A 12,227-nucleotide genomic window follows, 5' to 3' on the forward strand; every position below is an offset into this window, starting at 1 on the left:
CTCTTTACTGGCTTCACAGTCTGCCTCCTTATTATTACTAATCCAACCTGCTTTCAAGCATGGTCTGCATCCCATCTGACTTCAGCAGAGATGCAGGGAGCTGGTTCAGGCAAACAGAGCAGGGTAACAGCTGCAGCCTGATGAGTGGTGGCAGCCAGATAATCTACTGTGATGTCTTGTTGGAGAAAATCTGGGACAATATAATTTCCCCAGTTTGACATGGAAGCCTTGTCAGAGTAACATGAGGCTCTACACAGCACAACCAGCCTTCAAATGCTGTAAGAAATACTTATTTCTCTAATACAGAAATCAAGATTGCACATGCATGCTCCTAAGGTGGCCTCACATTTTCAGTAGTTTACACGTCACAGGTATGAACACAGATTGCAAAAAGAAATACCTATTCAAGAGGAAAATGATAGCAGCCCACATTTCTTCCCTGCTTCCTTTCTCTCTTTTCCTCTCTCCAGTGTGATCTTAATTTTTCCTATCAGTGGATCATGCTACAGGCTTTTCTGAGGCTCTTTTAAAGTAAATAAAGGCAAAATAATTTTTTTAGAAAGGAGTTACTAATTTGAAAAATGATCTGATTTTCCTCCATTATATAGAGTCATGTTCACAATATCATGAAAACATCAACTTCTCATAATCCTGTTTCATTGGTATCTTACTTTGGCACATCTTGCAGGGCTCTTGGTTTAGTATGAGGAAGAATTACAGGCTTTAAAATCTCTGCATTTTTACAGAATAAGGCTTCATTAAGGCAGTTTCACTCAGACAGAAATCCAATAACAACTTTAATAGAAATACTATTTCCAGGCAGGTCATTCTGTGGACATTCACTTTCCACAGCAGAATATACAGTCAGTACAGAAAGTAAGTATACTCAAATAAAATGAAAATAGCAATTAGGCAGGATCTTAGCTTGCCTTCAGAACCTCAGTGCGTCCTTTTAGCTTTGTTTAAAGTCTCTATGACTGTCAAAAACTCAAACTCCCTTCCTGGATTTTTCAGCAGATCTTGATTCAAGAACATTTTTCAGATTTATTTTGTACTGATAGTTGTCTGCTGATTTTATACACCTTTTCATCAACTTTGGCCATCAGAATTTAGAATAATGTAAAACGAAACATCAGGTAAAGATTATGAATGCCCTGTGTGATTCACTGCCACAAATTCTGTTTACATTCCAGACTATTTCTTAAAGTATCTGTGTGAGTGCCCATCCTAAGATGCAAATCCAGTACTGGTGTTTTTTTACTTTCTAGTGTGGGAAGGATGCTATCTGACTCTGGCATGGCCTCCTATAGAAACTGAACCATGAGGACAAATGGTAGAGCTGAAGCCCACAGTGATTACACAAGTGCTAACAGATCTGATGATATGAAAATAGTCTAAATTCACCTGATTCATTCTGATTTCTCTGCCCAAACCTCCATGAAAACAGTGGCCTAAGTATCCAGAGAATGATCCTTAAGTGCCAGAAACTCAAGATTAAGTAACCCGTGTGAAAAGTTTAATTTGAAAAAAGAAAGCAATTCTGAAAGCATGCAATGTCCATTTCAACTAACAAAAATTAAATGAATGAAAATCAAGTTTAATTTAGGTACTTTGATCTAAAATTTAAGAAACATTCATTTGTGAAATGTGTGCAAGCGAAAAAAGAATATAATCAAGTTGTCTATTTATCTGTCGAGAAAAATATTGTTTATGTCTGTAGAGAAAATATTGTTTGCAGAAACTGCCTAAGCTTTTCAAGCCTATATGTTTCAGATGTCTCTTACAAACATATTACTCAGATTTTCCCCATTTAGGATTTGGTGATTGAGACTTCTCAGCACACAGATGCCATCATTTTGGGAGAAATAGGGACATAGAGGTAAACTAATATTGAGTGTGACTGTACTTGTTGTGAACAAAAATTAGATAGCATTGTACATTCCCAGTGATCATTAGAGTGAATAGAGTGAGTAGAGAGAAAAATGAACATATGCAACTTACTTTGTTGCTATATAGCTACTAGTAACATAGCTCTGTTGTCTAAACTGAATTAATTAACTTTTAACTAAATTTGCCACTAGATTCTCCCTGAAATACCCAAGTATGGAGTCAAGCCAAGAGTAGCTTTAACTTAAAATTGAATTTCTGCTACAGAAAAGGTTATCATTGAGAAGAAAAGATTGGAACACACTATGGTTTCATCAGTAGTAACAGCAATTTGTATAACTAAGTACTTAAAATGAAAGGAGCATGAAATATATTTATGTATGATAGATGCTGCTCAGTCTCCTCATGAGCACTGATTTCTGAATGAAATCAGGATCTGATGCTACAGAAGCAATTGAATTAATACTTTTGGGGCTGAACAGATCTGTCAGGAAGAGAGACAATGCCATAGAGTGTCATTGTCTTTTCCACTTCACTATTGATTCTCTGTCAGCACACAATGCCCCTGCCTCGCTGCATGGTGCGTACTGGTGTCATGTGCCATGTTTAACACCTGGGCTCACCAGAACTGGGGAAATGTAGCTCGACAGTCCTTGCCACTGCGTTAGCTGGACCAGAAATATAACTTTTCTCCTTAAAAAAAAAAAATAAGGAGGAATAAAATGGTTTCTCTAAGATGACTGATAGTAAATTCTGCTATGAACAGCATGCTATGCTATATGCTGTATTATGTTGTTTTGAACCTATATTATCTTCTGTGCAGGAAAGAAAACTCCCAATTGGAGTCTTGAGGCAGATTGTGTGTCATGCTCACCGACACAAGCACAAAGTGCAAAGGTGTTATTACTGAACAGCAAATATGATCTTTTACCATGGCAGGAAAAGTTACATCAAGTGTCATGCATACAGAATGCCTAGTGAGGTCAAGAAAAATTACACGTTTGGTTGTAAACAGCAAAGTGCATGCCCTGGCACTATAATGTCTGCTCAGCCTTTCTGTGTGACTTGGGATGTTTGCTACAAGGCATGCAAGTGCTTTTGCAGTAGGTAATAGCATATTCTCAGAGTAATATGACATGCAGTTAATACATGCACTAGGGTAGATGTTTTAAAAATGTTAAATTTTTTCCGAGCTAGATGGGCAGTACCACTAAATACCTCATACCTGAAAATTATCAGAGTCAGCTTCATTCATGTCTGTATTGCTGGCCACAGTGCATTTGAAAATACAAGTGCATTTTGCTCAACTCATGTGCAAGTCATCACAGAGGACATCCTCATCGGCATATGAAGGAGCTGTGTTTATGCCATTGAGCTCTTGATTTGTATTCTGTTCAATATGTTTTCTCAGTTCCACAGTTATGCTTCATGTTCATGGTATTGTGATGCTTGGAATGTAGAAAAGCTAGGGTCTCATTTTTCTTTCATATATAGTATAATGGGAGTGGTGATGGCAAAGTAATTATGCTTCTGGGTTGCCATCTAGGTATCATTAGTACTAGTAACAGAGATGAAATGTGCAAAGCTGCTGAGGTATTTAATGCCATCTCTGTTAGTGATGGCAAAACAGCAGTACAGTTGCATTCAGTTTGTTCACACACAAAATTATTCCAACGTAATGTGTGTCACAGTACATTAAAGTAGTTCAGGATTTTCATTAAAGTTTTTCTTTTCAGTATGTTGCAAGTTCATCTTAACAATTTTCTTTGTTCTTAAAGCAGATATCTCAATTCAAATGTGAATTTCATTTGTGTGAGAATGTTTGCCAGAATAATAATAAAATAAAAATGGGAGAAGCCACATGCTCTCCTGCATAAATAGGTATCTTTAAGAACATTTATTCAATGAATCTTCCAATGTGAGATGGCCTAAGGCAAGTTTGGATGTGAGGATGTGAGGAATTATACCAGAAAGGAACTTTGACCCAAAGGAGTCACAATTCCCTGTCCAGCTACGCATGTATAGGGGAAGAAAGGTTTGCAATTTGTAAATGCCAGTTGTTGTACAATTTTGGTCAACTCTGCCATGTGGAGGATGCAATCACAGACCTTTACTTAGAGGCAAACACCTCTAGGTGAAACAAGGCATAGGCCAGTGGGAAAACACATGGTGCAGAGTACACAATTTGCTCTTCCTCCTTATCTCAAGACACAGTCTGACATCTGCAACATGAATCAGAAAGTTAGAAAAGCTTTGGACTTTACAATCCTACAGTTTTACTACATGGCTGGCCAAAATCTAGCATGAGACTGGAAGGGTTTGAAGGAAACTCACTGCAGAATCCACACCCACAACCTTAATCACCACTTAGAAACACAGCTTGTGGGGTTTTTTACATTTTAATTGGTGTTTTTCCTAGATTTTTCATTTGTGAGTAAGTAAAAATAATAGAAGTGGTCACTTTGATTAAAAGGTACCTTGATTTCCTTAAAAGTAAGAATTTCAGTTTTTGCTCATCAAAAGATAAAATACACATTTATTAAAGACAGACTTATTTGAAAAACAAAAACCAAACCAAACCCACCCCAAAGGATTAGTGAAATCACTTAAGTGAAATCACTTAAGCTTCAAAGCTTTTGAATGATTTTGAACAAATACTGCCTTTAACCTCATCTCTTTTTAAGGGAATCATTCTGCTGGTTCAGAAGCAGGAAACATGATTACACACACATGTCTTGTTCATCCTACCTGTAGGTAGCCTCTTCTTTACAGAGGCTCAAACTAACTTCACTGTGAGCCATCTTTTATACAACAAAAGTGTAAGATAACCTGTTGCATGCTATTAGATGAGTTTTTAAATGCATGTTGTAAAATGTGGTACATTGATTTTTAATAAGTCAATAACTACTTTAGGTGTGATTTTGAAGGGGTTTTTGAGTTGGTATTAATTTAAAAAGCCATAAAAATTCAAACCATTAAAATACATTTGCATTAAACTCCAAAGTTGTACCAGAAATGAAACCATAATAAAATATATTTTAGAAATCTCTGGAGCATTTGCATTCTAAAGGATTTTATAATAAACTATTTGTCAGGGTTCGTGCAATTGTTTGCAGAATCATTTGTCCTTAAAAGTTGAAAATATCATGAGACATGTGTAACTGACTATATAACAGTAATTGATCTACTGATACATGATGTCCATCTTTATCTATGACCTATAACTACTACACCTAAAAGGACTCGAAATTTTCTATATTTTTTTTCTGGAAACTAAAATATATCAGCAGGGAAAATCTTTTAGAACCTTAAAAAAGTACCTAACAAGGTAGGATAGGAACCATTAAGTCCAAGTCACTATAAAAACTTTAACAGCAAAGAATGTCATTAAACCTCTATAAATTCTTATAGCTCAGTATTCTCCTAGAATGCTTCCACAGAATGTATGCCATGTTAGGGTTTCACAACAGGTCTTACAGAAATCTTAGTCCTGTTCCCAGTAAAATCATAGAATCATAAAATCATAGAATCATTAAGGTTGGAAAAGATGTCCAAGATCATCAGGTCCAATCTTTGACTGAACACCACCGTGCCAATTAAACCACACCACTAAGTGCCATGCCCAGTCATTTCTTGAACACTTCCAGGGATGGTGATTCCACCACCTTCCTGGGCAGTCCATTCCAATGCTTAACCACCCTTATAGTGAAAAAATTTTTCCTGATGTCCAGCTGGAATCTCCCCTTGCACAGCTTGTGGCCATTTCCTCTTGTTCCGTTGCTAATTTACAGAAACATAAAATATCCTGAAGTGGAAGGGACTCAAGAGGATAACCAGAGTCCAAATCCAGGCCTGCACAGGACACCCCAAGAATCCCTCATGTGCCTGAAAGCTCTGTCCAAATATTTATTGAACTCTGCCAGTCTGGTGATGTAACCACTTCCCTGGGGAGCCTGTTCCAGTGCCCAAACACCCTCTGGGTAAAATCCTTTTCCTGATATCCAACCTAAACCTCCCATGACACATCTTCAGACCGTTCCCTCAGGTCCTGTCATTGGTCACCACGGAGAGGAGATCAGTGCCTGCCACTCCTCTTCCCCTCACAAGGAAGCTGTAACTGCAGTGAGGTTTCCCCTCAGTCACCAAGTTCCCTCAGCTGCTCCTTGTATGGCTTCCCCTCTAGGCACTTCACCACTTTCAAAGCTCTTTTTTCGACAAAAAAGTTTTTTAAAAGTTTTAAAAGCTCTAATAGCTTTAAATTTTTTTTGTATTGTGCTGCCCAGAACTGCACATAATGCAGAGTACAGTGGGATAATCACCTCCCTTGAGGAAGGCTGGTGATGCTGTGCCTAATTCACCCCAGGACAACGTTGGTCTTCCTGTTTTGCCTGGAGAAAAGACTGACCCCCACCTTGCTACAAACTCCTTTCAGGTGGTTGTAGAGAGTGAAAAGGCCTCCCCTTGAATTTCCAGGCTAAACAACTCCATCTCCCTCAGCTACTCCTCCTAAGATGTGCTCCAGACCCTTCACCAGCTCCACTGCCCTTCTCTGGCCTCGCTCCAGCACCTCAGTGTCCTTCTTGCAGTGAGAGGGGGCCCAGAACTGGACACAGGATTCCAGTTGTGTCCCCACCAGTGACAACTGCAAGGAGATAATCACTGAATCCCTGCCCTGGTCCTGCTGGCCACACTATTGCTGATCCAGGCCAGGATGCCATTGGCCTTCTTGGCCACCTGGGCACACAGTGGCTCATGTCCATGGTCCAGTTGACCAGCACCCCCAGGTCCCTTTCCACTGGGCAGCCTTCCAGCCAATCTGCCCCAGCCTGTAGCGTTGCACAGAGTTGTTGTAACCCAAGGTAAATTAAATTTCCCCAGAAAAAAAAGCTAGGTAAGTACAAGGTAGTCATCATTTAACCCCATATTTCACTGCAAAAAGAAGCCTTAAAATTAGGTGCAAAAATATGCTGCATGCAAAGTGGAGCATGCTGGCATTTGTAGCCAGAAGACTGTTGAAGGTAATACGTAAAATGAGAAATGAAGGCTTAGGCAAAATAGATGTTTTCATTATCATCACCTTTGATTAAACTCTGTTAAAAACTGTTTAGCATTAACACAAGCATAAAAACCTGGAGTATTTAGAATTTCTTGATATTCACATGAAAATTAAAAGAATAAAATGGTGTGAGAGATATTACTCAAAACCCCTATTGAATCACTAAAACCTAACATGAAAAGAGATCTCAGGATGTGCTTGCACAAAAGTCCAACAGACAAAAAGCCATATTTTGCCCTGTGTTAATAAGGGGAAAAAATGGTTGACTAGACGTAGAATATATGCATTATCTTTGTTTAACAGGTTAGAATATTCTCCTGGCTGGAAGCTCCCTGGCATATGTGAGGGTGAATCAGGACATGTAATTCTCAGCAGTTTCACAACTTGATGGCATGCTGCCAGAAGAGCCAGCAGGTCATTGATTGTTATTGGGGAATCCCCTGACAGTTCCAACCCCCAGGAAAAGAGAGGGAAGGCTGGGCAGCCAGCCAGGACTTCACTCCTGCAAAAATCCCAAATGCCTCTCCCTGACTAGTTATGCAAGAACCATACAAACCTTTGGTACTGCTGGCACCCATGAAATCCGTGATAAAACACTGAGACAATATCGAGTTTTCTTAAATTTACTTAAATTGCTTAAATTAACAACAATGCTACCTCAAAGGGGCTTAAAAATATCTTTTAGTAAACACCTTCTATAGCATGAATATTTACTGTTATATCTTACCTGAACCCCAAAACCAAACTATTCAATTATCTGAGCACGTTCATGTGACAGTAGTAAAGTAATATAGCCAGTGGTTGTCACTTTGATCACTTCGGTGCTGTGTGATGCACCCAGTGGGCATGTGAAATGCATTCCAGTAATGTAGGTGGATGTATAGGTTACTGTACATTTTGATATTACATCCAAATGAAAGAACTATTTATTCAAAGCTGTTGACACCAATAGATTGGGCTTCTATCTTCTCAGCACTGAAGTGGTTGACTGATTTTTTAGGAAAACAACTTATATACAATGGAATACAGTGCCACACAGTACAGAAAATAGAGTCTCCACCAGCAAGGACAAAAGTCAATAATTATTTCAAAACATGACTGAGTGAAAAGAGCATGTCCTGGTTTGCATAACACTTAGTTTGCTCAGTGACTGCAAAGGAACAAAGAATTAACCTTCAAGGTGGATTCTTCAGTCTAATTTCTTCTTTGTCTTGTCCTTTTAACACACTTTTCTGGACACATTCTGGTTTCCAGAGGTACTGAGTTCTTGATGCAGAACTCAGAATATAATGCTTCTATATAGCAAGTTTTCAAGATGCTTCTTTGGGCATTATGTGTGTGAGTTCACACATGTAAGAATTATGAGAAAATAAATCAGCTCTGTATTTATTATATCAATATTTGGACATTTTTTAAAAATAATTTTTAGTACAGTATTGCCTGTGAACATCTTAAATAAAGTATTTCTTAAGCATTGAATAAAAGCAGAAAGTGAGATGAATTGCACTCTGTAAGACTTCTTGAAACCCCTGGGTGCTTCTTTACAGTCCTGGAGAACCTTGAGAGAGATTGTCTTCTCAAGAGGTGTTAATACCATCAACTAAACCAGCCAGCTGATGGGGTCTTTCTTTGGACTTCTACACAACCTAGTGACTAATGATCTAGAAACATTTGACTGTCCTCAGCATTTAAATCTTCAAGGAAAGGTAGAAATACAATGGACATCAGTTACTAAACATTGAACAGCTACGGGTTGCTATTGCTTATTGCTGGGGAAACAGACTAATTAACAATTTCTTGCAGTTAAAAAATCAATACTCAGCATAAGAATGTATATTTCACCTCAACAAGTCATTTTATTCAAGTCCCTATTTTGAGTAAGTTAATAGGTATTTAATTTGAGGTGATTTAACCATATTCATGTCCAAGGCTATTGATAGGCAATCAGAGGTAACAGAACAGCAGAAGTTACGTGCAGGCAGCTGCAGCCAGCAGAGCACAGCCAGAACTTTGGCTATTCAGAATCATAGAACCATGGCATATTTTGGGTTGGAAAAATCCTCTTAAGATCACAGAGCCCAACCAGTAACCCAGGACTGCCAAGCCCTCCACTAAACCCTGTCCTTAAGTGAAAACAACAACATGTGTTTAAAAATGCTCATTAGAAGCAAATGCAAACTGAATCTTTGAACTCATCTTCAACATCAATATCAGAATCTCCAGGTCTACTTTTTCTTCACATAAACTATAACACCAAGATGTTTACTCTCCTTAGTCCTTTAGAAATGTGCAAGAAAAAAATGACAGTAACACACTTTGTAAGGTCAGTGTTGGAACCAAGTCCCAAAAAGGAAAATATGCATACCTAGTTCTCAAGACTGTCCCATTCAGAAGTCAGTGCACACACACACACACCACACCCACACACCCACACACCCACACACACCCACACCCACACAAACACCTCCTTCCTCCTTCACAAACCCCTCAGGTTTGCACTGAAGTGATACCAAAGCTGCTGTTGGCATCACCTTAGCAGCTGATTTCAGGCTTGAGCAAACACAGTGAAGGAGAAGTCAGACCACAATTCCAGGTACAGCTGTGAATGGTGAATCCCTCCCATTCTAAAAGAGCATTTGGTTAACTAATGTAATCCACCAAGCACTAGTGAAACATCACAATAAAGAACTGGAAGTTTTGCATATTTGCTGAGAATTGTCTGAATTTCTTGATAAATTGAAAAAATTAGGTTTCTCTGAGATGCAAAATCAAGCACAAACTAAACTCCCTGGTAAAATGCAAGGGAGAAACCTAGAAAAGCATCTTATGAGGGGATGAACACAAAGTGATCCCCCAGAAAAAAATGAGAACATTGAAATGCAAAATATCCTACTGACAGCTCTATGTAGCCAGCCCTATTTACAATGGTGTGCAAGCACAAAAAAAACCATGTAGCCCACTTATGCAATTAAGGCTTGGCAATTTGATGAAAATATCATGGAACAGAATTGATGTGAATTTGAGCACCCTGCCAGCTCATTGGGATGGAATTGGCAGTCAGGAAAAGAGACGGGTGGTGTGATGTGCACGCATGAGCCTGCAAAGGCAAACTCTGGGCTCCAGGGCAATTGCCAGGAGTTGGTTATCCTGCAGGAAAACAGGGATTTTAACAATAGTTAAGCTCTCAAGGGAGGTAGGTTCTTCCAGCCTTTGGATAATTGAAGGAAAAATAGTGGGGGATAGATGTATTATCAACCTCAAATTGTCACAATCCCCTGAAAAAATTTAAAACATTGCCATTACAGAGGTAGAGGCAAATTAAGTGATTTTTCTCCTAAATTTAATTGTAAAACTTTATGCACTTCACAGTAATGTTTACCTCTCTGGCAGTTAAATGCTTCTTCAGATTAACTCAATACTAAATAGAAACAAAATGCATCACACAACAGTTCACATATGCATGATTTTCTTCAGTGATTTTAAATTTATGCTCAATGCTAAAGGATCTACTGCATGTCTAAATATTTGCAGAAATTTAAGCACATAAAGGAAAAAAATAACATGGCAATAGACCATCAGGATTTATGAAATTCTACTTTAGGATTTAAAGTTATAGCACTATTTTTCAGAAAGAGCCAGGAAGTCTCCCCATATATATATTATAGTTACATAATAATATTTTCTAAAAAATCCTTCCTCCACTAGGAATATTTTTACTCCACCATGGAGCAACAACTGACCATTCCTGTAACAGATTTGGCACAGAACAGAAAGACAATGAAAAGTTAATTATATGCCAATGTAATAAATGTTTAAGCATCCTGAAAAATAGTCTTGTACTACATTTCATTTCAAAAGGGGGTCTATTTTATAAGGATATTTTTTACTTGTATTCATTACTTATTGTCAGACAGCAAGCACTTACTGTCAGATCTCACATTGTGCATATTACTGTATGATAGCAGAATGGTCACAATTCTACAAAAGCTTATAAATTCTGCCAATAACTGGACTTGCTAGTCAAACCCAATTAACTTCTAACACCAGTTTGCCTAGTAAAGCATCCACTTAGTCAGAACTCATTTGTGCCTTAAAACTGATGCATTATACATTTTTTGAAAAGTATTATTTTTTTCAGCATGTCGTTGGAATTAAATATATTTATATACAGCTGATTAGAAAATCTAAAGTTACAAATAAAATTAAGCTGAATCTTTAGGTTTTACAACATTTGAATGTGCTGTAAGTACACGGCATTTTGAAGCATCAAGCAGTTCTCAGCTTCCTGCTGTGTCCCATATAGAGTCTCCATCACTATCATCAGTCATGCATAAAATAATTGTTTTTCTGCTCTTACAATAGGACCAAGAAAACCCTGCATTCTGGTTGAAATGAAAATGAAGGCAACATGAGTAATCACATCATGATGGGTCAGCTGTTGTGTACCGAACATCCTTAAAAGCAGTTCAATAATGGTACCTTTAACAAAATGTTTATTTACATAATCACATAGGTAAAAATAATTCTTTTTTAAAAAAGAAATAACATTTAAAAAGATATTTTGGGTAAAATATTCAGAAAATCAGTGATGAAAATGAAAGGTTCTTAACAGTGTCTAAAAAATGGTAAAAAAATCTACAAAGAATAAAAAAGCAACCAAGAAAAAGCACCCCAAATTTACACATCTGAGATAGCATGAATGAAGAAATTAACAATCAGAATTAAACTTTCTATTAACTACTGAATTGTGTTGCGACAAAATAGAAGTAAAGTGAACACTAGATATTATTTTGAGTTTTTTTGGAAACACATTTAAAATAAACAAGTTTAATTTGAGCAATCCATTGTTGCTTAATCTGTTAGCAGAATACAATTAGCATTTATGTAAATTTTTTAATTGGTAGACTGCTTTCACTCTGGCTACTATCTTTAAAAACCTTGAAGTCAGTGAATTAATATATATTTTATTTACTTAAAAAGTAAACTGAACCTCAATTAGAAATAAGATAATTTTCCATCCTTTCCATAAGCAACGGCAGATCTGGGATGCAGAATACTGTTATTACAGCATTTAGTTCTTCACACAATGGTACACTTGGATTCCATGCAAGTGCAGATCAGTAAAGATTTAATTACATTAGAGAATTCTGTTATTGCATTACTCTGCGTTTGACTCAGGTTAGCTCTTCAATTTTTTTTTTTTATAAAAACTCCTTGACAGAAGTGTCTGGCCTTGACCCTTGAAATGCTTAAATATGTGCATTGTTTTACACACCTTAATTGC

At 37.5% G+C, this 12,227-nt stretch overlaps 1 protein-coding gene across 1 annotated transcript in view; it reads right to left on the bottom strand.

Annotated features, from left to right (window-relative positions):
- Window positions 1-12,227, bottom strand: part of ST18 (ST18 C2H2C-type zinc finger transcription factor) — a 165,408-nt gene that overhangs the window by 120,642 nt on the left and 32,539 nt on the right. The gene's annotated exons all lie outside the window — the stretch shown is intronic.

The sequence above is a fragment of the Serinus canaria genome, chromosome 2 (genome assembly GCF_022539315.1).
Source record: "Serinus canaria isolate serCan28SL12 chromosome 2, serCan2020, whole genome shotgun sequence".
Lineage (NCBI taxonomy): Eukaryota > Metazoa > Chordata > Aves > Passeriformes > Fringillidae > Serinus > Serinus canaria.